Here is a 26,859-nt window from a genome sequence, read left to right as displayed (position 1 = left end):
CTTATGGCATAATATATGGTCTATCTTTGAGTAGGATCCATGTGCTGCTGAGAAGAACGTGTATCCACTTGATGATGGTTGATATATTCTATATATGTCGGTTAAGTCTAGGTTATTGATTGTGCTGTTGAGTTCTATAGTTTCTTTATTCAGTTTTTGTCTAGAGGATCTGTCTAATGGTGAGAGCAGTGTGTTGAAGTCACCCATAATTATTGTGTTGTGGTCTATTTGACTCTTGAACTTGAGGAGAGTTTGTTTTATGAACGTTGCAGCTCCATTGTTTGGTGCATACAAATTGATAATTGTTATGTCTTGTTGGTGGATGGTTCCTTTTAACAGGATATAGTGTCCTTCTTTATCCTTCTTGATTAACTTAGGTTTAAAGTTGATTTTATTCGATATGAGTATGGCCACTCCTGCTTGCTTCCGAGGGCCATGTGAGTGGTATGATTTTTCCCAACCTTTTACCTTCAGCCTGTGTATGTCTTTTCCTATCATATGAGTCTCTTGAAGGCAGCATATTGTTGGATTCGTTTTTTGGATCCAGGTTACTAGCCTATGTCTCTTGATTGGTGAGTTTAGGCCATTAACATTTAAGGCCTTAAAGGATTCTTGTGAGATCAAATGAGAAATCCAGGCTGGGGGTGTGGCTCAGGGGTAGAGTGCTCGCCTAGCACATACGAGGCCCTGGGTTTGATCCAGTCTCCCTAATTATAAGGCTTCAGTGGGGTAATAGATGTCAAAGTGCTTTGTAATGTGCTCTCATTGTCCTAACAGCTCTGCAATAGAAATTTGCACCTTTCGGGCTGGGGATGTGGCTCAAGTGGTAGCGTGCTCGCCTGGCATGCGTGAGGCCTGGGTTCGATCCTCAGCACCACATACCAACAAAGATGTTGTGTCCGCCGAGAACAACAAGAGCCCGAACCGGCTCCGCAGCCGGCGTCTCTAGAAAGTTCTCCGCTCCAACCCCTCAGTCGCCCGCTAGCGCAGCGGCTCCTCCCCATTTATTAATTCTTGATTTCATTTCTTGTGCTTTAGGAGTCTTGTTAAGGAAGATGGGCGTAATCTGACATGATGGAGATTTGGGCCTACTTTTTCCTCTATTAGGTGTAGGGTCTCTGGTCTAATTCTAGGTCCTTGATTCACTTTGAGTTGAATTTTGTGCATGGTGAGAGATCGGGGTTTAGTTTCATTTTGCTTCATATGGGATTTCCAGTTCTCCCAGCACTGTTTGTTGAAAAGTCTATCTTTTCTCCAATGTATGTTTTAGGCGCCTTTGTCTGGTATGAGATAACTGTATTTATGTGGGTTTGTCTCTGTGAGCCCGGTGGTTCTGGACACACAGATCTGTGCCTCTCCTTTGCTTCCTTTAGTGAGCACACAGATGTCCATGTCCCCACCCTCTGCCACTCGTTTCCCTCCCTCACACTCCAAGCCCCAGTGCCACATCCTTTATGTCATACCAGGCAGCCACTGCCCTCTAAGCAAGCCATGCTCTTTCCCAATTTCCTTCCCTTTGCACATAGTATTTCCTTGGACTTCTGCTCAGGGTCCTCTTAGTCCACCATTGAGTCACATCTATTGGCCCTTTTTCCATGCAGGTCATGGGAAATGGTGACATCCTCCCATTCTGCTCTTCAGGCATCCTTGATTTAGGCCTACTCAGTGCATCACCCAATTCACTTGTTGGGGGCATTATTCATTTTTTTTTTATCATCATTTGCTCATCTGTCTCTCTATTAGATCCAGAGTCTTTTATTTTTCCCAAGCCCTGGCAACCAATAAGTACTTGTTGAGCCTAATAAGAGGTTTTTAAGTGAAGCAGTGACTTCGGAAAGTACTCCATAAACTTTAGTTCCCTTTCACTCTTTTCTCCTATCTCCAAATACCATGTCCATTTGCTTTTTAATATTTCTGCTGTGGATGGCTCTATAGTTTCCCGAAACCATAATTTCCATTTTAGCTCAACCCAGGTCACCATTTGAGGACCACAACTCCAAATGTCCACTTTCAGGGAGTCACATTGCCAAATGAAATAAAGAGGACATTTTCTATTTTCAAGCAATGTTAGGTTGAAAGAAAAATTCCCACATCCATCAACTATATATCACTGTCTTACTTGACTCAAGTTTCCAATTGCATGTATGTTTTGGAGAGAACCTTGTAAAACAGAATTTTACCTAACAGAAGTCATGACAGAAAAGAAAAACAGAGGTGATACTTCAACCAATTTAAACCCAAAATTCGGTTTAATATTGGATGCTGTCTCTGTGCCAGGCTAGGTGTTAGGCTGAATCTGTGCACCTGTTGTTCTCTGTGGCTGGAACCACAAGTTCAAGTCTCAACCCTGGTACCATTGACATGTGGAGCCAGATAGTTCTTTTGGGGAGAGGCCTTTCTAGTGCATGTTAGGATGTTTAACAGCATCCCTTGCCTCTACCCACTAGATGCCAGCAACATCCATAAATGAAGAATATCTCAGACACTGCCAAATGTCCTGGAGGGGCAAAATCACCCATGGTTGAGAGTAACTGATCAAACTGATTGCTGCACATTCTTCAGATTTTAGCTAATATGTCACCACCTCCTGGAAGCCTTCCTTGGCCTCTCAGAGTAGATCAGATGGTCCATAATATGTTATAATATCATTTCTTATTAATAATATGCATCATGGTTTGCAATTTTACATTTATTGACATGTACATTAGAGTTCTCCAGAGAGATAGAATCAATAAGATACTGATAGAGATAGGTGGGAATGGATTTATTAGGAGAATTATCTCATGAAATCATGGAGTCTGAGAAGTCCAATAACAAGCTGTCTAAAAACTGGAGATCCTAGGATGCAGGGACTGTGAGCCAGGGAATCTCATGGTGTAAGTCTCAGTCTGAGGCCAAAGACCTGAGAATCCTGGGGGCTGCTGAGGGAGTCTCATGGACAGGGAGGGTAGAGATGTCCAAGGGCAGGAGGATAATTGAGTGTCCCAGCTCCAGGAGAGAGAAGAAAATCTCTCTCTCCTTTGTTGTTCTGTCTGGACCCCCAGGCAACTTGATAGTGGCTGCCTATATCAATGGCAGATCTTTTCCACTGAGTATGCTGTCAATCTCCTTTGGAAGCATCCTCACAGACGCACCCAGCAGTAATGTTTTACCAGTTCTCTAGGTGTTCCTTAACTCAGTCAAGTCGACCTCTAAAATTAACCATCCTAGCATGCTTATGGTTTCCTATATTACCTGAGATCCGTGGAAGTAGAAAGAGTTCTGTTTGCTTACTGTTGTATGCCTTTCCAGCTAGCACAGGACGTGAATCATATTAAGTACCCTGTTGTTTTTTTTTTTTAAAGTATATAATCTCTGCCCTCAATAGCAAATTTTCTAAAAATACAGAAAAAACACAGGTATGATTCAGTGGCCAAAGGTCTCCAAGAAGCAATGTAATCTGAGAAAGAATGAGAGCTTTTAATAATCCCTCTGAATAATTGGGAGACAGTAGACAACAGTCATGAAACCAACGTGGCAGGAAAGTCTGATGAGACACTCACCAATACTGACACCTAGCAAGAGCTGACACTCACCTAACACCCTAGACCACAAGAAGGACATTGCACCAGGCACATGCCATTAATTCCAGCATCCCAGGAGGCTGAAGCAGGAGGATCATAAGTTCAAAGCCAGCCTCAGCATCTTAGTGAGGCCCTAAGTAACTCAGCAAGATCTGTCTCTAAATAAAATATAAAAATGGCTGGGGATGTGGCTCAGTGGTTAAGTATCCCTGGGTTCAATGCCTGATATCCAAAAAAAAAAAGGACTTTACAATCTGTACCATGTTTAGAAAGCAGCAGCCTCCACCTGTTTGAAAAGCAGCAGCAGCAAAATACTATAGGGAGGGACCCAAGAACAAGCTAGGGGAGCAGGTAGGGAATCTTCCTACCTTCTGATGCATTCAGCATCCATGACTAAATTCAAAACCACTCCTTCCTTCCTTCCTTCCTTCCTTCCTTCCTTCCTTCCTTCCTTCCTTCCTTCCTTCCTTTTAATGCCTGCTTAAGAGACCATTCTCCTTCATTGAGATGTAAGCAAGTAAGGTATCCTATTTTGTTTGGATATTGTTTGTTTATTTGAGAGGTGTTAGAGTCAGGGTCTAGGCAGGAGAAAGATGGACCTGATAAGAGATGGTTTACAGGGTGTATTAGGACACCACAAGATTAGGCCTGTATCTGGGGGCTAGTAACAGAGAGGCCCTCTTGTCACCTCTAGGCCTGAGGAGTAGACATGCAATTGCTGTCTGCAATGAGCTGTGGCCTTCAGAAGAAGGTTGCAGTGACCAGGTGGGGAGGGAGCACAGAAAATAAATCAATACTCAACTTCTTCACACCTCCCCACTTCTTACATTCACTGTTCCTCACTGATAGCAATCAAGCACTGAAGCAGCCAAATTGCCTGCTGATTCAGCTCACAAAGGTGAGCCTCCTGGGACTCAGGGCAGGGAGGAGAAGGGTACAAACAGGATTGGAAGGGGCAGCAGAAAATATCCAGCACAGTGTATCATTGAGCATCATTTCCAGAGTGTGGACTTTTACCTTAGTTTAGACTTAACACCAACAATTTGTATAACAGCATTGATTTTGCAACAAAGTGTTTTACTAGAAGTTTTTTACTTTGATAGTAAACACAACACAGACAAATCCTGCAGAGACATGGTCATTTTCATAGTCCTTGTAGTGGCTCAGACTGAAACTTAAGGAAGTACAGGCTTCCAAGTTATCTGGTACACTCCTGAGCTGGCAAGAGATGGAAGGAGTAGAACTAAACTCTACCTCTGCTCTTCTCCTGCAGGGGGTGTGTTAGCATCTCTAGGCACCACTATGGACTTTCTCTTTCACTTTTGCTGCAAAGGATGAGAAGAGGGAGAAATGAGAAAAGCCATTATGGCTTGAAATGCGAGCAAGAATTAGGGGAAGTGTTTTGGAGGAGGAAGGGGAAAAGAAGCACCCATTCTTGGAACGAGAAGGACCTTGGGCGATGTCAAGATGTTTGCCCGTGTGTCCATGCAATATTATACCTCTTGCTTTTGGAACCTTCTGAAATACCTAAAGAAAGATTTTAAATTGCTTCCTAATTGCTCTCTGAGACCAGGCCCTGGCTTTTGCCCGTCCCATCTTTTGAGTCCTGGCTGGGCTTATGGCCAGTGCTCCCATCTGTCCTACTCACTGCTTGGCACTCTCTTCTGTTCATCACCTCAGCCTCCACCTGGGTGTGCATTTAATGATCCCCTTCTGCAAAGTCTAATTCTAAAACTCATGTGAATCCTAAGTTTTAATAACTGCTTTTTTCAACAACTTATTTCATCCAATCCTCTTTGGAATTCTGGAACTGTCTTGGCTCTATCAATATATGATTCCTACATTATAACCAGGACAGCTGAGGCTTGATGCTATACTATCTTCAAGATTCCTTAGGACATTTCAGCCTGGCCAAGGCCAACTATCTCAACTATGTTCCTGCAAACAGATATTATATTGCCGATTATTTGTTTTTATTTATTCCTATGAGCGCCAGCACTGGACACAAGTTAACTGACGTAATCCATAGGAAATCCCTATCTATAAAGAAATACCCCTTTCGTATTTTATAGAGGACAATACCAAGACAAGGAAGGTTGAGTGACTGCCATAGGGTTAAGCAGCCTGTTGGTGGTAAATCAGAAGTTAGACTTCTGAGCCAGCGTGCTCAACCACAAGGAAACATGTGCCCAGAATGTTCCAAACCCTGCATAGGGAATGATCCAACACCTTCACATAAGCTGTGTGCTGATCTGGGAAACCCTCCCTCATTCTGTACATGGTGGTTCCTTCTTACCCTTCAAGTCCAGTTTCCATGTTTCCTCCTCAGAGAGGCCTCCCTATTCACCCATCTAAGGACCATCTCCTCTTCTCATTCTTCTCCTCTGTTGCATTTATCCCCATAACGTTCCTTAATGGGCTTGCTTGTCTAACGTCTTGCCTTGCTCTGTGAAGAGCTGGGATTGGGTCTGTTTTGCTCAGCACACATCCCCACACTCAGCTCAGCCACGGAACGTAGCAAGCACTCAGGCAATACCTTTTGAATGAGGAAAGAAACAAATAGACTCCCTTCTGGCATCCTCATCTCAGAGCCCTCCAAATTTCCGTACACTACTTCAATTGTTGAGTCTATGGAAAATGTTCTTTACTGCTAAGAAAGCAACCCTACTTCCTTTAAAGAAAGATTTTTTCAGAGACAGAATAAAGTCTATTTAGAGATCAAGTTTGCTGTGAGTAGGTTTGTCACAAGTAGATAACCCAACTATGGTTCAAATGTCTCTCAATGGTAAGGTGGTAAGATTGTGGGCGTGTTTTGTCCAGAAGCTGCAGAAGGGTTCTAGGGCTGCCTGATGGCAGCAGTCCTAAGCAATGAACAACCTACAGGGAACAACTCATTGGTTCCATAAATTGTAGCACCTCCATTTGAGATTAGCTTTATTGCTTTGTAATGTGCCTCCTTTAGTCTTGTGTCCTCAAACTTTTGGACTCTGAACCCCTTTAGATTCCTAAAAAGTATTGAAGAACCTCAAAGAATTTTCAAAATAAGTGTTATATCTATTGATATTTACCATATTGAAAATTATAACTGAGAAATCAATTTAAAATAATCTCTTTTTAAAATATGTTTTTATTGTAGGTATATGGAATATATACATATGTGTATATATACAAATGCATAGATACATATTATAAACAGAGCATGTATATGTATACACAGAGTCATATTGCATATACTTATAGTATTGGTATATACGGAAAAGTATTTTAGTAGCCTTTTCGTATGACTGGATATTCTTTGATACTACTGTGTTAGTCAACTTTTCATTCCTGTGACTAAAATACCTGAGAAATACAAGCTAAAGGAGGAAAGATTGACTTTGGCCCACAGTTTCAGAGATTCTAGGTCATGGTTGTCAGATTCCATTGCTTTGGGCCTGAGATGAGGCACAACACCATGCTGAAAGGGCATGGTGGAAGAAAGCTGCTCAGCTCAAGGCAGCCTGAAGGGAGGGAGAGAGAGGTGGGAGAGCAGGAAGGGGCTGGGAACAAGATGTGTCATTCTAGGGCACGCACGCCCCTACTGACCTACTTTCTTCAACTAGGTTCCACCATCTGCAGTTTCTGCCACTACCCAATAATGCCATCAAATTATTAATTCATCAAAGGATTAATCCATTGATCAGGTCAGAGTCCGCATTACTTCTCAAGAGGCCCACCTCTGAACATTGCTGTATTAAGTACCAAGCCTTCAATACATGAGCCTCCAGGGAACATTCCAGATCTAAACCATAATGTAGTCCCTTAAAAGTTAGTTCAATCTGGAAATATAAAACCATATCAGTGGAGTTTTTATATTCCATTACATTAAAATCCATTCCCCTATGTTGCACTTTAAATGGTGTCTGGCATGATTTTATAATATCCTGTATTTGGTCACTTAGAAAATGTCATTCACTCAATTAAGCACATCTTCCAAAGGCTCATGCATTTAATTGTATAATATAAAAAATATCATTAACATCACTGCTGGTGATTTTAGAAAAAGTCTTTTAAGCATTGGGAAGCTATTAAGTTCATAGTGGCAGATACAACTTTTCCAAAATTAGTAATTATAGTAATTATTGTTTGAAAGCATGAATTTTTATCCCTGGCAACAAATATTGTCTATTTTTCTTGATTGCGATAGAGCCCCTTTGTTCATTTTCAAGCAATGTCTACCAAAGAATCATAAACAAAGTGGTAGGTTAACTTGCAATTCACATAATCACACAAATCCTTTTCTTTGAGCTACCCTGTCCTTTGGTACACAGAAGTGCTTTGTGCATATTTCCTATTTTGTCAGAATAATAAAACACTCATACCCAAGGGTCAATAAGTGACATTAAGAATGTGTACTGCCCCAGAAGGAAATTCATAACTGCAACTGGCTTTCCTTTTGTGTGTGTGTGTGTGTGAATTCATGGTATTAAAGAATCTAGACAATTGGACCTGGTGACAAATGTCTGTAGTCCCAGCTACTTGGGAGGTTGAGACAGGACGATCTCTTGAGCTCAAGAGTTTGAGATCAGCTTGGGCAACATAGTGAGACCTGTCTCATTAAAAAAAAAAATCCAATGGCTATTGTTTATCACTGCTGTATTGAGTCATTCTAAAAACAAAGCATGACAATTAAAATAACTTTGACTTTTTAAATCCCCTAAAAGGGTTGTGTGGACACCCAGGAGTCTGAGATCATTCTTTGAGAACTGCTGCTATTAAATCTTCCTAGGGTATTCTGCAGAGTCACAGAACTCTCTTCTGGAGTCATGTGACCAGACAATGCACCTGTTAAGCAGTAGAAAACCAAGACTAGACAATGGTTCGAGATTGGTGAGAGAAAATAGAACAAGGGAGAACAGATACGTGGTTATAGACAAGATGAATAACTTCTGTTACAGTGCTTTTTGGAGAAAAACACATTTCAATGGTACTGATTCTAAACTGTACCTCTCTTTGCCTATAGTATGCTTCAAGAACAATATACTTCTGGAATAATCTCAATGGCCATTGTCTTTCTGGTTTCCATGAATTCCTGTTTCTCAGTATACACAGAAATGTGAGTTTACTTTTGAGAGGGGAAGGCAACAGGAATTCAGGGAAGATATGTGGGACTTTGTAACCAGAATTTGCCTTTTGGCACAAATTTGGTTGCTTCCTACCAGTCTGACTTGAGCTCTTGCTTTCTACCAACTTCACTGCATCTTTTCTCTCTCTCCAGGATGCTTATGGTAGTATTTCATGGTGATTAATAAATGCCCAATGATATGGGGAAAATAACAACTTTATGATAAAAGTAATTATATTTCTGGGGAATGGACTTTATTTTGAAAATGAAGAACATTCTCATTCCTTTAAAGATTGTTACAGCCATGGAGTTGCTCTTTGAGTGGAGCAAAGGGATTGTGTCAAGTAGCAACAATTAGGTGAGTGCTTTGTTTAAGTTCCCTTGTGTAATGTTGACAGTGTTTACTTGGCTGGCCCTAGAGAAGAAGACCTTAAAGAAAGGACCATCGAGGTGAAATCTGAAAGTGTTAGATTCTCCTTTCTCTAAAGGAGAACAGGCCATATTCATTGCAGATAGACTATTATCAGGTAAACCTAATTTTTTTTTTGTCAATTTTGGAATAATCTCTGATTCTAAAAGGTACAAGCAGAGTTTCCTGGGCAGAGTTTCCTGTACCCCCAGAACTGAGTTTACACCAAAACCTCACTCTAACACCAGGCCCGTGAGCCTGAAACACTGACCAGCAGGTCTTTCTATGAGACCACTGAGGTTGAGCACTGGGTTGGACATAGTGACAAAATCCCAGAAATGGGTCAGCAGCTACCTCATGTCCCTGACATGGGACGACATGAACCATGTTGGTCACCTGGACTGGTGAGTTGGAATCAAGAAACTGTTCCAAATCTGCAGCGTCAAACTCCAGGAGGGAATTATGAAATACGAACAAAACTAGAAGAGGAAAAGGAGCCAGAATGTTGTTCTTCTCATTAGGAAAGGCTCGAGGAAGAAAATACAGCCTGAGCCAAGGTTTCTCATCATGGAGAAACAGTGGAGCCTTACATTTTAAAATGCACTTGACCATTATGGAGCATGTTCATATTTATACTACCATCATTGCACCTCTCTACCTCCTATTGAGGTAAGCAAAAGCAAGGCTGAGCCCCACAGTTTGCAGAAATGCTGGGGGATATTTCTAAAATAAGGAAATATACAAGTTGTAAAATCTGCTTGTACATTCGAGCCACAAGGCTCCTCCTTGGTATAAAGCTAAAGGTAGGAATGAATGCCAATACGAGTGCTTTTAGAACATTTTCCTTTTGATGCCATAAAAAACATAAGAAGGACCTAACCTTTCTTTCAATATGGGACATTCACAATGAGAACAGAAGGTATTCTGTTTTGGATGTTTCTGATGAGATCTTTACGTTTTTCTTTTTTCTTTTCTTCAAAACAAGAATAAAGGCTTTTGGTGACTTTCAGTTTGCCTTAGTCTTTATTACTCCAAGGGCATTAAGAGTCGACAGTGCACACAATTCTAGTAATAAGTATTTGTTTGGTACCTGGGTAAAATTCCCAGCATTTGAGGCTCTCTCAACCGGAGAGAGCCACAGGTCTCCTATTTGTACCCAGAGTCACAAAGACTAGTTGTAACCTATAATGAGCAATGAGATCAAACTACTTTGAGCCCAGGCTTCTCATTTGTAAAAATGAGATGGTAATATCTATTTCCTAAGGTGTTTTTTTTTTTTTTAAAGAGAGAGTAAGAGAGGAGAGAGAGAGAGAGAATTTTTAATATTTATTTTTTAGTTCTCGGCGGACACAACATCTTTGTTGGTATGTGGTGCTGAGGATCGAACCCGGGCCGCACGCATGCCAGGCGAGCGCGCTACCGCTTGAGCCACATCCCCAGCCCCTCCTAAGGTGTTTTAAGTGCTAGATTAAAGGCGTTATCAGACAGATAAAAGTGTACAACACAATTGCCTAGCTCATGGGTAGCACAGAGTCATTCAGGGTTGTGCTGGAGTTGATTACTGTGAGCTCACAAGAGTGGATTGCTACATTTTCAGGGGTTTGGTTGACCATTTGCTAAATTACCGATAGCCTGGAACCTACGATGGTGGGAAATACATACCCCAGACATCATCAGCCATAAATCAGGGCTCTTCCTCCGTGAGTAACTAAAGATTTACAAGTACACCACTAGAACTCATAATTAATATGTTTTTCTCTTGGCATTCAACTTGCTATTGATAACTAAAAATATGATGAATTAAATGTTTGTGGAGGGTACAAGTGTTTTGAAAATGTAAGGAATTTCCTTTGACAGGGGAAGAGCCTATGTTGGAAGAAAGTATCCATCAACAAGTTGTGCGATTGGATTCCAGGCATTAGCAAGCCTAGTGGTTATGGAAGTCGCTTTTGGCTGCTACCCAGCAACCACAGTCCCTGTCCTTGCCCTTCTTTGCTCTCATAGAACAAGAATCCTGATTTTGGGGAAGGGAAGACCTAAGTTTGATTTTCAGCCCCCTGGATAGATCACAATTGCTCTAGTCAGTCATGGGACTGTGATTTTCCTTTGTCAGTGACTGGGTTCACAGTGGGTGTATGGCTGAGTTCCAGCTTCCATTCTCAGCTACAAACACAGATCTCTATTAGAAGAAAGCCCTTGTGTCCTTCTACTCTGGTGTGAGGTTGTGACCATTAGGTAACCTGCAGATAGGAACAAAGTCAGTTCTCTCTGATGTCTGAGCAGAAAAGTAGAGAGTGTCTATTCCATGATGACATCATTGAGTCATTGAATTCCGGACCTGCCTCTCTCCAATAAAAATGGCTGAAAGCACAATTCTATCTCCCTGTTATTTGCAGCTCAAAGCATTCCTGTTTAATATAGAGCTTGCAAAATATTGCAAGTGTAACTGTCTTTTCAAAATTCCCCAGATTATAATTTGTAGTTGATACCTACTTATAAAGTCCATCTTGTTTCTTATCTCAAAAGTACAGTACTCAGCATGAGAGGGGATCATCTTCAGAAGACAAGGAAGGGTTGGGGACCTCCTGGATCTGTGTATATTTGTTCAGCTGTTATAACTGAGTCAAGCATGGAGGGACATCACTTTGAAATCCTTAAAGAGATTCATTCATTGACATCTTGGAATTTTCTTCTTGGGACATTCTTCTGAGTATAATGTCATTAGGATCTTTGTAGGATTATTCTTAAGATTATTTTGTCCTGAATGATTCTGAATACTTAACCAGAAAGGACATATGAGAAATTCACTCACAGTTGGCAAAAAAAAAAAAAAAAAAAAGAAAGAAAGGATTTAAATGAGTGGTGACGATGTTCTAAAAGTGGTGCCTAATTCCCCTTTTCCTGAGGGAACCAACATTTGAAAAGAACATGTCACAATATATGTGAAAAAAAATAAAGTGGATGAGACTTTCCTAGCAGAGGAAAATGTAAACTAACACATGGAGAACTGGCCAGGTGCTGGAACCTCTTGTGACTGCCCCCCAAAGGGCTAAGGATCCTCATAGCCTAGTAATGGAAGGTCAGCCACAACAGAGCAAGAGGAGGAGGCTTTGAAGAAGCAAGCAGTGGAGGTCTTCTTCTTTGACACAGGTCAGAGACTCTCTGCTGGTCCAGAGGCTTCCCTGGGTGCCCCCACCACCAAGGCTTTTCCAGAGTTGCTGCAGGAGCGACTGGGCACAGGGGGCAGGAAATGGGATTCAGGAGGGTGTGAAAATAGTTCCTATGTTCTTCATATCCCTGTGACCACAGCTCCTGGCTCATCTCGATGTAGCCTGTAATCCTTTTTGATGGTAACTTCTTCTCATACTCCAAAGGCTATAAGCTTCAGAGAGCTCAGCTGCTAGGCTAATGCCTGAGAGGGACAATGACGATAGTGAGAAGCCACATGCAGGGCCCTCAGCACTGGGAAATGGCAGAGAATGCTAGGAAGTCTGTGAATGGCTTCCGAGGCTGTTTAGAGCTTATAAAGTCCTCCTTTCTCCTTTTGCTGAAAACTCCCATGGAAGTGAAAGGAACCTCTGTCTAGTTTATTTCAAAAGGGGGTTTGTAAAAAAAATAGTGAACTTTGTCCAATTAGCTCCTTTCTGGCTAATTTTCAGAGCTAAATATCTCTACTGCTCCAAAACATTTCTTTTTCATATTACTCAAAGGGACTGGGAATGGGATCTGACATTCAGATGCATTTTCCATTTATACATTCTCTCTCCCTAGGGAGGTAGCTGATGCTTAAGCTGTTCCAGAAACTATTTCTAAGGAACCACCAATCACTGATATGTGTTCATCAGAAGAAAATCAGCTTCAGAGAGGAAAGGGGTTACTCATAGTGTTCTTATTTTTTGGGATCCATGAACTCCAATTCTGTTAGAGGTGTTGCAGATCCACAAATGAAGCCCACTCCCCTGTTCACTTTCTAAGCAGAAAAGTGAGCAAGAAGATGGGGGGCCACTCTAGAGTCACGACCTTTATGTGGGGCATTTGAGGGAATTTCTAGAAGTGATACATAAAAGAATAAGTACAACTCCTCACTCCCCTCACATCCAGGAAGCATGAAAAAGCAAAACAAACAAACAAAAAGGGTGTGCGTGTGTGTTTAAGCTATAATTGTGCTACTATTACATCATTCAAAATAAGACTATAAATAATTTTGGTGATAGAGACACATTCAATTTATCTAAAAAAAATGCATATTAGGAGCTCTGCTTCTCCTGCTCCTTCTGGTGATTTAAAATTGTGAGGACACAGGAAAAGCTACATATTCTAGCCAGAAGAAGAATAGGAGTTGGAGTGGCCTCAGGTGGCAGGTCGAAGGGGAAATCATCCCCTCGCCATGTGACCTGCCTTTCCTGTGACATTGAACTACTCTTCATGCCCTGTGAACTTCATCTCATTATTTCTGCTTTCCTATATTTTTGCTTCTTCGCCTTACAGTTTCTGTTTCTCTTTAAGCTCTCTGGTCATGTGTGGAGAAAACTGCTCCTTGCTGTCTCTCTCAATGCACTATTTCAGCCTCAGAGATTGCTTCTCCTGGCCTGGTTCGTTATTTCCTCGTTCTAGTTTCTGGGAGTGGATCTGACAGCCCAGTTCATCTTTTCCTATAGCAGTCCCCCTATTCTGTGGCTTCACTTCCTGTAGTTTCAGCTACTCGTGTAAGTCTGAAAATATTAAATAGAAAATTACAGAAATAAACAATGCATAGGTTTTAAATTACCAACTATCCTGGGTATCATGATGAAATCTCTTGCCATCCCGTTCTATCTTACCCAGGACACGAACTATCCTGTTGTCCCCAGGCTGTGCACATTACCTGCCCGTTAGTACTTAATAGTCATTTTGGTCATCAGATGAATTGTTGCAAGTTGGTAGGCATCATGGTTGACACATCTAATTTAAGTGTGCATGCTCAGCTAAAATACCCTCTTCGTTAATGTAATCTCAAGGATTTCCTCATCCCATTTGTTTACTAAGGCTGAATTTCATGTGTGTGTATACATGTGTGTTTCATCCTTGAAACTTTTAGGGAAAAATAATACCATAGAACATGCATCCCAACTGGAATGCTGCCTCTCCCTTGAGTCTTTTTTGACCATTCACATTAAAGAAACCACTGAGTCACTTGGCCCCTCCCCAAATCTCCATCGTTTTATTTCCTCTATATTACCTGAAGTTATTTTATTTATTTTATAATTTATTGTCTCTCTTCCCACCCCCACCAGATTATAAGCCCCTAGAAGGGAAGGACTTGGCTGATCTTATTCACCATCTTATTCCCCAATACCTTAGATAGTGACTGACATACATAAATATTTGTTGAATGAATTAATAAATAAGTGGTGTTGGTGATGAATATAAAAAAGAGAAAAAAGAATCTTGTATTTATAGCTTTGTACACACACACACACACACACACACACACACACACATATATATATATATAAAATTTTAACTAGTACCAGGTGATATGTATGTCAGTATCACATGGTACTAGTTAGAATGAAGATTTGTTGCAAATACTCAATTGAGCATAGTTTCTAGGGTAAAGCCAAGGATTCATCATTGTAAACAAGTACTCTGAGTTTTTCTGATATGTGTGGTCCACTGGCAACATTTTGATAAACATAGGTGAACTTCTAAGATCTTCAAATAGAAATTCTCCACCAATCAATACAAGAACAAACATGAGATCACAGGGAGCCAGCATTTGGGAGATTAGTTCCATTTGTCACCAAGGCTATCATGACTTATGTCCCAACAATTAGTCAGTTACCCCCAATTAAATCAGAAAGTAGTGATAAAAAAAAGGTATAAAATCCATCTTCAAGTCAAAGCAAGATATCTTTCTTAGAGCTTCTGAACTAGCAGTATTCACCAATAGATCTAATTTAAGGCTTTATGGTGGGATATAATTTCTTCCATCATTATTAAAGTCCTCATGTAATTTTTAAATTATTTGCAAAATAATGTAACTTACTAAAAAGTGAGAGAGAAAAAAAGAAAGTCACTGTAGTAGATAATCTTCACAATGGCCTGGGATGAGGGTATTCTAACTACTCCCACTTAATGGGTTGAAAACCGGAGGCACAAAGAAGTTAGCTAACCTACCCAAGGTGATACAGATAATAAATGATGGGACTGGGTGATGAGCCCATTTATCAGATTCTCGAGGCTGCACATTTATCTTTCTGCAAAAGACAGAATTGAGTGTTGGTGATTTCCTTCGAGCTCCAACATCAAGCAGTATTAAATTCAGCCATAACCTGGACTGTCAAGATACATAGGCCAATGATTCTCTTTTTGTTTAAGCTGGAGGGTTGTGTTTTCCCTTTTTGGCAGTTAAAGGCTGCTAATACCGTCTTTAAATCCTTTCTAATTTTGTACCTTTTTTAATACCCAGATTTCCTTTTTGCTTTGAATTACTATTTCTGTGCATTTTGATGATTTTCATTAAGATATTTGGAATATTTAGGATATAGTTGGCACTATGTAAATAGGTTAAGTGAATAGATTTATTCCTTTTACCTTGCAGCCTTCCCTCTGTTCCAAAGCCTGCTCCTTTTCTTCCATGTTGTCATTGAACTAATAACTTTTGCCCTGATTTTCCTTCTGGGTATAGTTTCTTTCTTATTTGAGGAAGTTCTAAAGAAATAGAATTTAGTTTTATGGGATGGAGCAAGTCTTGAATTGAATCTCTTAGCACTTTACAAATTATACTTGAATTATTAGCCACAGAGAAAAATCAAGAGTTGCTGCTTTTATAAGGTAACTCTAGTTTTAAAACCCCTGGGTGAGCAGTTATGATCCTTTCAGGGCCTCAGGAAATGTGCTGGTTAATTTCCAACCCTCTCTGCTATTCTCTGCCTGTTGCTGCCTTGCTCTGCAACCGTGTATGGGGCACTGCTATGTGACTGTGTCATGAAACTCCTTGATCCTTCAGTTTCTTGATGGGAGGCAGCAACTGAAGATCAGAGTGCTAGGGGCACACAGTCAGCTCTTTAGTCAGTCCAAGCAGGCTCCAGCATAACACTGCCTCTGGGGTCATCCCATTTTTTCTCCCCTAAGTTTCCCCATTCTCCTCAAATGCCTTCAGGCTAATTCCTACAGATCTTCAATCCATGGCCCCACTGTTGCCACTCTGCCTGGGAGAACTACTGCTCCTTCCAGCTTGCAAGACTCCTGGGTTTCCCTCTGGTGTAGATACTCATGAGATGACAAGCCCAAGGCAACCACTGCTCTTCATGCAGCACCTCGTACATAGTAAGGATTAATTTCTATTGAATGAATGAATAAATGGGCTCTGTGCCTTATGAAATCTCTCCATGTGGGAAGCTGTCTACTTTTCCTGGTATGAAGACAGGCAGAACATAGTTCCTAAAGATGTAAACCACGCAGCTTGCGAGGGACTTTCTAAGGGTCGATCTCATTCATTGCTCCGTATCATGTCATTGAGAGACTTGTGCCTGAGTTGCCAATCATTCACTACTTGGTCCCCCTGCCTGCTCTTGCCTTCCTTGTTCAATAGTAAATGAACACAAGGAAGGAGGTGCCAGGGCATGCTGTTTACATTGCTTACTTTTTTGTGAGCGAGACATGCTCACCAGAGGGACAATAAGGCCATCTGGATTGTGTGTGACATGGCACAAGATGCTGGGACAGTGATGGGAGAGAGGTGGAGATAAGGAGCACTCAGGAGGAAAATTTGAGGGATATTAATTCATTTCTAATGTATTTCCTGGATTCAGCAGGGGGGATCATTCTATACTCAAAAGTGCTTTGAGCCAGGCACAATAGTGCATGCCTAGAAAACCAGGGAAGCTAAGGCTGGAGGATCACAAGTTCAAGGCCAGCCTCAGCAACTTAGTGAGGCCCTAAGCAATATAGCCAGCCATGTCTCAAAAAGAGCTGGGGATGTGGCTTAGTGATCAAGGGCCCCTGGTTTCAATCCCTGATACCAAAAAAATAAATAAATAAATAAATAAAATTAAATTACAAAGGGCTTTTAAAGTGGATATCACATTGTACCCTTTTCCTAGTAAATTTATAGATGACAATATATCACTCTGACTCTCAGCAATTAAAGAAAAGGACTTTAAAAATGTCTCAAAGAAGGAGTTAAAAAAATGTCTTTAAGCCTCTGTGTATCTCATGGAAAAGACCCAAGTGCACATGTCCCTGTCCTCTGTTGTGCCCAGAGGGCTGGAGTGCACACATGGCATACATTCATGTGCGTGCTGGCTGGGTTGTAGCAACACAGACAGTTAAGTGGAGGACTGTCTGGTGATGGTGCCTTTATAATCATGTGGTCTCTGCTGAAAGGAAAAGGAGCTGTCATTAATTTTTTTATTTGCTCTTTTTGGTTATAGAGCTATCATTTCTTAAACCTTATTATGCAATATGCCATCATTGTTATGGAAAGAATTTTTCTCTTCCTTATTTGCTTCACTGACTCCTCATGCCCTTTCTGACAGTTTCTGAAGTATTTGCATGTAAGGCAGACATTTCCAGAGCTCCATCATACCAGCCACAAACGTGGAGGTAAGAAAACAGAGTTCTCAATCTTTTTCTTTAAGAACTTTACAGCCTAAAAAGAAAAAAGAAGAAGAAGAGAAAAAGAATTTTACAGCCAAAAGAAATGATTATTTACTTGAGTCCATAATACCCAAGAATTTCCAGGGGCAAATTTTAGGGAGCATTACTTAACACCAAATGCAAAATTTCAGTTGTCTCCAGAAAGGGCCCATAACTTTATTGACATCTCAAAAAGTTTCCCAAAGTCTGCAATATAGAGATAGGCCCATTACTTAACAGAGTCAGGCTGCATCAAGATGTCGAGAGGTGCAGAGGTCTTGCAACAACACTTTGGAGTGGGAGGAGCTCAGGGCTGAGTCTGGGCCTCAGGCAGGTGGAATTTAAATCCTGGCTCTACCATTGAGTCAGTGGGAGATTTTGGGCAAGTTGTGTGGTTTCCCAGACTTCAGTGGCCTTACTTACTTTTAGGGTTCAATGGACAGAGTATACAGGGTGTTTGAAAAGTTGGCTAATAGAGGACACAGCTTATTTTCTGTTTCTAGACTTTCTTGAACCTTCTGTAATATGCTAAAATTTGGAAGAATTTTACTTGAAAAGCTGTCTGGAGGCTCAAAAAAAAAAAAAAAGGAGAATAATGAGCATATTATTTGAAAACACAGTAGCCTACTGTTGAAATAGGTTTACCCTATTCTCAGACTTTTCAGACATCCTCTATCTACAGGTTGTTGAGATACTGTTCTAATTATTTGTCTGTTTTCTTTCTTTCTTGTGGAAGTAGAGGTATTGGAATCCCAAAGAGATCAGCTAAAGCACAGCCAGGGATTCCTAATTCTTGGTTTACGTTCTTGGTTTTCTTCACCAGCATTCAAGGGTGCAGCGGCCCATGTACCCCTGTCCTTTCATCACTCCACCCATCTGTCTCTCTTGGCTCATATGCTGAAGTATCTAGCAGTCCTCCTCTGTGCTTTTGTCTTAGACTGATGACTATCCTGGGTCTGGCTTGGAGAGTACAACTGTTGGTCATGGAAGAATTCAGTCACATCTACTCATATGAATATGGCTTTATAAAAATGATTGTTAGGTAAGAAGCATCCTGGAGGAGTCTAGCACCCACCATCAGACTAGGTGTCCCTGCTATGGTTAATGCTCCGCATTAAGCACTCATGTTGCAGTTGCTTGGTTAGTGGGCTGTCCTCCTCCCTGGCTCCCAGCTAATGTTCATACTATATCATGATGCCTGATACACAGTGTGTGCCCAGCAAATATTTATTTATTTATTTATTTATTTATTTATTTATTTATTTCTCTCTTTCTTTCTGTTCTAGGGATTAGGGGTTAAACTCAGGCATGCTTAACCACTGAGCCACATCCCTAGCTATTTTAAATTTTTATTTTGAGACAGGGTCTGGCCAAGTTGCTTAGAGCCTCACTAAGTTGCTGAGGCTGGCTTTGAACTTCCAATCCTTCTACCTCAGCTCCCTAGTCACTGGGATGACAGGTGTGCGTTGCCACACCTGGCTGGAATCTGTTTTTAAGAAATGCTCCCTGTGGGTGCGTTGATCAGTTAGATCTGGGGACTTTTGAGGGACCTGTGATAAGAGCTGAGTGACTCATTTCTATAAAGTGGTGGTTGAGCCTATGGAAGAATCACCCACACTGCTCAATAAAAATGCAGATTTCACACCCAGTAGAAAGTGGTTAAGATGATAAGGGCAGGCGACAGCAAATATTGGTTAAGATGTGGAGCAGCTGGAACTCTCGTTATATTGCTGAGGACAGTGTAAAGCTGTATGACCTTTTGAAAAGCTATTTGGCATTTTCATGTCAACTTAAATATAAACCTACTCTGGGATGGAGCAATTCTACTCCTTGGCATTTACTCAAGTGAAGTGAAAGCATATGTTCACACAGAGACTTGTGTGCTGGCATTTGTGAGAGCTGAAAGCTTGAGCCGACTTCTGGTGGATACACCCTACGGTGGCCCCTGGTAATCCACAGACTTGTGTATGCCTCTCAAGTGTGAGTGAAACTTGTGACTTGCTTCTAACCATTAGCAATGATCGTGATGGTGATGGGATGTCTCTCCCTGGGTTGTGTTACATTAAGGAAAGCTCAATGTTAGCAGACTGAAGAATTTCCTACTGGCCTTGAAGAAACAAATAGTCATGCTGCCAACTGCCCATGGAGAGGTCCATGTGGTGGGAACTACAAGGGCTGGCCCCAGTTGACAGCCAGTCAGAACCAGGATCCACAGTCCTACAACCACAAGGATCTGAATTCTTCCAAGAACTGTGTGAGCTTGGAAGAGAGTCCTGAGCTCCAGACAGTAATGCAGCCTCATTGACAACATGCTTGCCACTTTGTAAGACCTAGTGTAGAGGACCTAACTCAGCTGTGTCCAGACATCTGACCCTTGGACACTGTGAGATTAATAAATGTGTTTTGTTTTCAAGCTGCTATGTTTTATTTCAAATTGCTGATATTTTACACAGCATAGGAAATAAATGCAACCCAAATGCCCATCAGCAGGTGAATGTGTAAACAAATTATAGCATATTCCTACAGTGGAATATTACTTAGCCATAAAAGGAAGTATCTGTCAATATTTATATCAATATGGATGAATCTGAAAAGCATGTTGAGTATGACTCAGAAGAGGATGTAGGGGCTGGGGTTGCAGCTCAGTAGTAGAGTGATTGCCTAGCATGTGAGAGGCACTGGTTTCAATACTCAGCACCACATAAAAATAAATAAATAAATATTGTGTTTGTCTATGAGAGAGAGAGAGGGAGAGAGAGCGCGAGCACATGTACATATGCTTCTGGGAGGTTGGTGATTGGAAAAGGACCTAAGGAACATTTCTGGGATGATAGAAGTTGGTTGAGATGATGGTTATATAGGGTGTATATTTTGAAATAATCTCATTGAACAATTCACTTAAAATTGAACATTTAATTATATATAACTTATACTTTGTTTTAAAATGTAAGTATCATTTCTGATTCACTGGATGTAGGATATAGAGCAGTGGTGTATAGAATCGTCATTTTTTTTCCCTCCAGTACTGGTGATTAGGCCTAGGACCTCATGCATGATATGCAAGCACTCTTATATTGAGGTATATACCCAGCCCTGAATTATTCTTTTTTTTTTTTTTTTTTGTGTGTGTGTGTGTGTGTGTGTGTGTGTTGCTGAGGATTGAACCCATGGCTGTGTGCATGCAAGGCGAGCACTCTACCAACTGAGCTATATCCCCAGTCCCTGAATTCTTCATTCTTAATCAGCATCCCCAGACAATTCTAATGCAGAAGTCACCACAGAGCAGTGGATCATTTAAGGAGGAAGGATAGAGGAATAGGGAACATATGGTTTCTTCTTATTCAATTTAGAGTCCTCCCAAGAGATATGTATTCTAATTAGAACAACAGTGTCTTAATTTGTTATTGAGCCAGTCAACAGGCAATTTCATTCACTTCAATTAATTGAGTACTTTCTGAGTATTTGATATCTATTTTACTCAAAGAAATCATAAAGTGCACTCTTCCAAAAGTGCTAAACATTTAATTGAGGAAAATGCCCATATGTGTACAAGACTGGAAACTGTTCACTTACAATACAAAGCAAACAGGGTAAGTGCTTAGTCTCTAGATACTGAATCTAGTTTTTCTTGGTCACTTCCAAAGTATTCCCAATAGCTTTTGTTCCTTACACCTGTGTATAATTCCAAGTGATCTTTTTGTGGAATATTTAATATTTTTAATGGTGATTCATGTTAGTTTTTCTTCAATCTTAAAGGCTTTCACCCCTCCTCTTGATATCCATTTTTGTTCTATTTAGTCCTGAACCCTGCTGCTGGCTGATTTCAAACACTTTCAGTTGAGAATCATGGCAATAATAGTTCCACCTGTCATGGCAAAGCCAGGACAAAGCCACTGCCCCATGCTCCAAGAACAAATGAAGAAATCTTATTCTAATCAAAAGCCCAGCTGGATGGACGAAATACAGCATTCTAATTCCCAAGTGATGCTGTTTTCTGTTGAGCTTATTTCACCCAGTGAAATTTCTGTTAACTACCCAATCATTAACTTTTTAAAAAATATATATATATATTTTTAGTTGCAGATGGATCCATACCTTTATTTTATTTATCTATATTTTTTATTTGGTGCTTAGGATCGAATCCAGTGCCCCACACATGCTAGGCAAACACTCTACCACTGAGTCACACCCCCAGCCTCTCAAGCATTGACTTTTCATCCTAATTATCCCAACCTATAATATCCACACAGATCCATACTCTTGAAACTTTTCCAACAATTTTCAACTTCTTTTTCCTGATTTCAGGTCATTCTGAATGATGCTTTTCTATGGTAGACAATAGCATGGTTGATGGTCCAGAAAATGATGTTTCTCTTTGGTGATAAAGATGAAAATTTCTTCTTTATAATGAAAGAGTCAGACATGCCAGCTCAGAAAGACTTTTTTTTTTTTTTTTTGAGACGACCTGACTTTTAATGGCACAGCCCTAGCTCCAGCAAAGCAAGACAGACAGTAAACTATGCAAAGCTGTTGAGAAGTGCAACGGCAAAACAACTCCAGATTGCCCTTGTTCCCTCCCACCCCCCAAGCTTATGATGTGGCTCCATGCCTGGGAACTTGGGGCCAGCTCAGCCCCATTCCCAAACTCTAATAATGCACAGCAAAGCCTTGCCCAAGTCTTGCTTCCAGAGTTGGTGGATGTGGAAGCAGCAGGAATAACCGAGTGGCAGTCCATTCTCCAACACAGAAACTACTGGATTTAAACTCCTACTTGGAAAGGAAGTGAAGACTCATACCCTTAAATAGTTTGTGATTGGATAGACAGATCCAGGGGGATTTGGTCCTCATTTCCTCCCTATTTTGGATCCCCCCAGGACCTAATATCAACATCCCTGAGGTCATGATTCCTGGGCCTGGCAAGGGCCCCTTGGTAAGTCTCACCTTTAGCCATGGAAGGGAAAAGTGTCATGAGCAGCAAATAGTGAGGGCAGCAGCAGCACAAAGGGGAAGGCGGCAGAAGCTCAAGCGTTCACAGAGGGGACAAGAAACCGTGCAAGGAAACTTTATTTTGAAAGGAATTTTCAATACACATAGTAAGAAGGCTCCAGGCAGCTGTTCTATTCTTCTCCTTCATCCTCGACCTCATAAGAGTCGATGCCCACCTCCTCGTAATCCTTCTCCAAGGCAGCCATATCCTCTCGAGCCTCAGAGAACTCTCACCCTCTTCCATGCTCTCACCCACATATCAGTGCACAAACACCCTCTTGGCATACATCAGGTTGAACTTGTGGTCCAGGTGGGCCCAGGCCTCCGCGATGGCGGTCGTGTTGCTCAGCATGCACACACCACGCTGCACCTTGGCCAGGTCTCCCCCATGTACTTGCCATGCCGGGGGTCACGCTTCACCATCTGGTTGGCAGGCTCAAAGCAGGCCTTGGTGATTTCTGCCACCGACAGCTGCACGTGGTAGGCCTTCTCTGCAGAGATGACTGGCGTCGGGCCAGGGGGAAGTGATGCGCAGGCAGGGCACCAGGTTGGTCTGGAACTCCGTCAGGTCCACATTGAGGGCCCCATCGAAACGCAGGGGAGCTGTGATGGAGAACACGATTTGGCTGATGAGGCGGTTGAGGTTGGTGTAGGTTGGGCACCGATGTCCAGGTTGTGGTGGCAGATGTCATCGATGGCCTCGTTGTCCACCATGAAGGCACAGTCTGAGCGCTTCAGGGTCGTGTGGGTGGTCAGGATGGAGTTGTAGGGCTCCACCATGGCTGTGGACACCTGAGGGGCTGGGTAGATGGAGAACTCCAGCTTGGATTTCTTGCCATAGTCCACAGAGAGCCGCTCCATCAGGAGGGAGGTGAAGCCAGAGCCGGTGCCCCCTCCAAACTGTGGAATACCAGGAAGCCTTGAAGTCCTGTGCACTGGTCAGACAGCTTGAGGATCCGGTCGGTTACAGGATCAATGATTTCCTTGCCAATGGTGTAATGACCACGGGCATAGTTGTTAGCAGCATCCTCTTTCCCAGTGATGAGCTGCTCTGGGTGGAAGAGCTTTCGGTATGGGCCATCTCGGATCTCATCAATTACAGTGGGCTCCAGGTCCACAAAGATGGCTCTGGGCACATGTTTTCCAGCACCAGTTTCACAGAAGAAGGTGGTGAAGGAGCCGTCCCCTCTACCAATAGTTTTGTCACTGGGCATTTGGCCATCAGGCTGAATCCCATGTTCCAGGCAGTAGAGCTCCCAGCAGGCATTGCCCATCTGGACACCTGTTTGCCCCACATGAACTGAGATACACTCACGCATGATGAGTCTGAGTGGTGCGTCTCACGTAGAGTCAGGGTGACGGGTCTCAGTGAGAACTTCAGAAAGACTTCTTAAAAGCTTTGTGTCAGTAAATTCCCAATTACCTAGAATGCAAATCCAGAGATTTCAATGAAACATGGTTTATTTAGAGAAAAGTAACCAGGATGAAGAATGCACAGGGACTGTTTGTTCCACAGAAAGGAAGGCTCAGATGAGCTTCAATATATATAGCATGGCTGTCTATGTGGCTGTAAGAAATAAAATCGAATCTGATGGTGCGAGGCATAGAGTAACAGATCCTAGTGCAAAAAATTAGGAAACATTTCCTCACCATAAGTGCTATTTACAGATAGAAACAGTTTCTTGGGAGGGTGTATCAGTGTTCTATGGCTGCTATAGCAAATTGCCACAAATTTAGCATCTTAAACATTAGCCATTTTTAAATTAATTAATTAATTAATTTTAATTAGGTATACATGACAGCAGAATGCATTTTGATTCATTGTACACAATTGTAGCACAACTGTTCATTTCTCTGGTTGTACATGATGTAGCGTTGCACCATATGTACAGTCATATGTGTATCTAGGGTAATGGTGTCCATCTCATTCCACCATCTTTCCTGCCCCCACGCTCCCTTCTACCCTTCCCTTCCATTTGCCCAATCAAAGTTCCTCCATTTTTTCCATGCCCCCCCCTACACATTAAGGATTGACATCCCCTTATCAGAGAGAACATTTGGCCTATGGTTTTTTGGGATTGACTTACTTCACTTAGCATGATATTCTCTAACTCCATCCATTTACCTGCAAATGCCATCATTTTATTCTCTTTTAATACTGAGCAATATTTCATTGTGTATATATACCACAGTTTCTCTGTCCATTCGTCTATTGAAGGGCTTTTAGGTTGCTTCCACAGTGTAGTTATTGTGAATTGAGCTAACAGCAACCATCTCACAGTTCTGCAGGTCAGAAGTCCAGGTATGTGCATTCTGCTTGATCTTCCTTCTGCTCAGATTCTCACAGGCTGAAACTGAGGTGTTATCTGGGCTGTGTTCTCCTCTGGAGGCTCTGGATGCATCTACCTCTGAGCTCATTCAGGTGCAGTCCCTTGTGGTTGTAGGACTGATGTCCCTGTTGCTCTACTGGCTGCCACTCTTTTCTCTTAGAGGCTGTTGCATTTCTTCTCAGACTTTTCATATGCACCTCCCCCTTTAGCAATGAAATATTCTTGACTTCCTCTTCTGCCTCATCCTTCTGGCTGACTCTTCTGCCTTCTGCTGCTGCCTTAAAGGGCTCGTATGATCACATTAGGCCCACCTGGATAATCCAGAATAATCTTTCTATTTTCAATTCAGCTGGCTAGTCACCTTAATTACATCTGCAAAGTCCTCTCACAGCTGTACCTAGATTCTCATTTGACTTAGAAGGAGATGGGAATCTTGGGGGAGATCTTTAGAATTCTGTGTACCCTGTGAATTCTTATGCTCAGAGATAAAAATACTGCTGTGGAGAGGGGATCTATAGCAGCAAAAGAAAGGTCAGCTCTGTAGACTCTCGACCTGGGGCAGACTTGTGTAGGGACGTGCAGGGCTGCTTTCATTGTTGCAGTGACTGTTGGGTGCTACTGGAATTTTGGTGGAATGAAACAGGGATATGAAACATCCTGTAGTGCTTGGAACAATCCTATACAATGAAGAGCTGTCTTTCCCAAATTGCTCATAGAGCTTCCACTGAGAAGCACCGGGATAAGATGGACCAGCACACACATCTGTTCACATGCCCCAGACCATCTGCTTTGAATGTTGATCTGAATAGCACCACAGAGGCCCGGGATACCCATGTGCCTTGTTGGTGTCATCCCACTTTTGATAAGATATGAAGAGATGCACAATTTGGCAGTCAGGGTGATCAAACCCAAGCAGGCCCCTTTGCTTGATCTGGCTCCTTCCAGAATGGCTGAAAGGCTAATTGGTGATGCAGGCCCACAGCAGGTGGGCCCTGGGGTGACAGACCACGCACAGGGCTCTGGATATGAGGGTTGACAGCTGCAGCATCCAGGTCTTGCTCCTCATCTTCTGTCATGTCATCCTCTGTCGTACTGGAAGTTTCCAAAAGTCAGGAGGTGCCTGTAACTTTGTTCCAAAGGGACTTTGGAGGACACGCTTTGTCAGGGATTGTTACGTAATGTCCTTGAAGGTAGAGTCTGCTTGATGCTGGCAACTGCAGTGACAAAGGTGAAAATGTGACATTCTAGGAAGAAGATCCTACATACTCCACTGTGAAGAGTATGGAGAGCAAACAGAATGGCACAAACAAAAAGAGTTGAGGTGAGATAAGGCAGAGAAAAAGGAAGCAGGGCGAGACTAAGATAGAGAGGCCCTGTGTTGTTTGTGCAAGAACCTGACACAGACAAGAACTGAAAGTCCACACAAGGAGAAGGTTGCCCAGTCCCCTGGCCATTAGCTGCTGGCCCGTTGTAAGTAAGACTGGGCTCTTGAAGAAGTTAGACCTGTCTATACACTTCTCAGCCAGTGCAGGATTGATGGCAGTATGACATTAGAAACTACAGGAAGCCTTCTAGAGTGTAACATAAGGGCATTGATTTGACATGGGCATCATGGAACTATTCTTCTCCCCCCGCCATAGCTTTACTGAGGTAAAATTGAAGTAAAATAAAACTACAATAAAATGCACATATTTGAAGTATGCGGTTTGATCAGTTTTGACATGTATGTAACCGATACAATCAATATAAAAAGCATTTGCATTACTTCTTTTTAAATTTGAAATCATGCAGACTGTGTTTCCTGTGTGATTTATTACATCAGAAATCAGTCATCTTGAGATATGT

General features: G+C 41.9%; 1 pseudogene across 1 annotated transcript; it reads right to left on the bottom strand.

The window, feature by feature from the left end:
* Window positions 1-22,752: 22,752 nt before the first annotated feature.
* On the bottom strand, window positions 22,753-24,045 carry LOC308630473 (tubulin alpha-4A chain-like; annotated as a pseudogene). Its single transcript has one exon. The product of its transcript is annotated as a tubulin alpha-4A chain-like (transcript).
* Between the last annotated feature and the right edge of the window lie 2,814 nt (window positions 24,046-26,859).

The sequence above is a fragment of the Spermophilus citellus genome (genome assembly GCF_964194105.1).
Source record: "Spermophilus citellus genome assembly, chromosome: 11".
Taxonomy (NCBI): Eukaryota; Metazoa; Chordata; class Mammalia; order Rodentia; family Sciuridae; genus Spermophilus; species Spermophilus citellus.
Note: the sequence above shows the minus strand (reverse complement) of the source record. Positions and strands in the feature narration are given on the sequence as shown.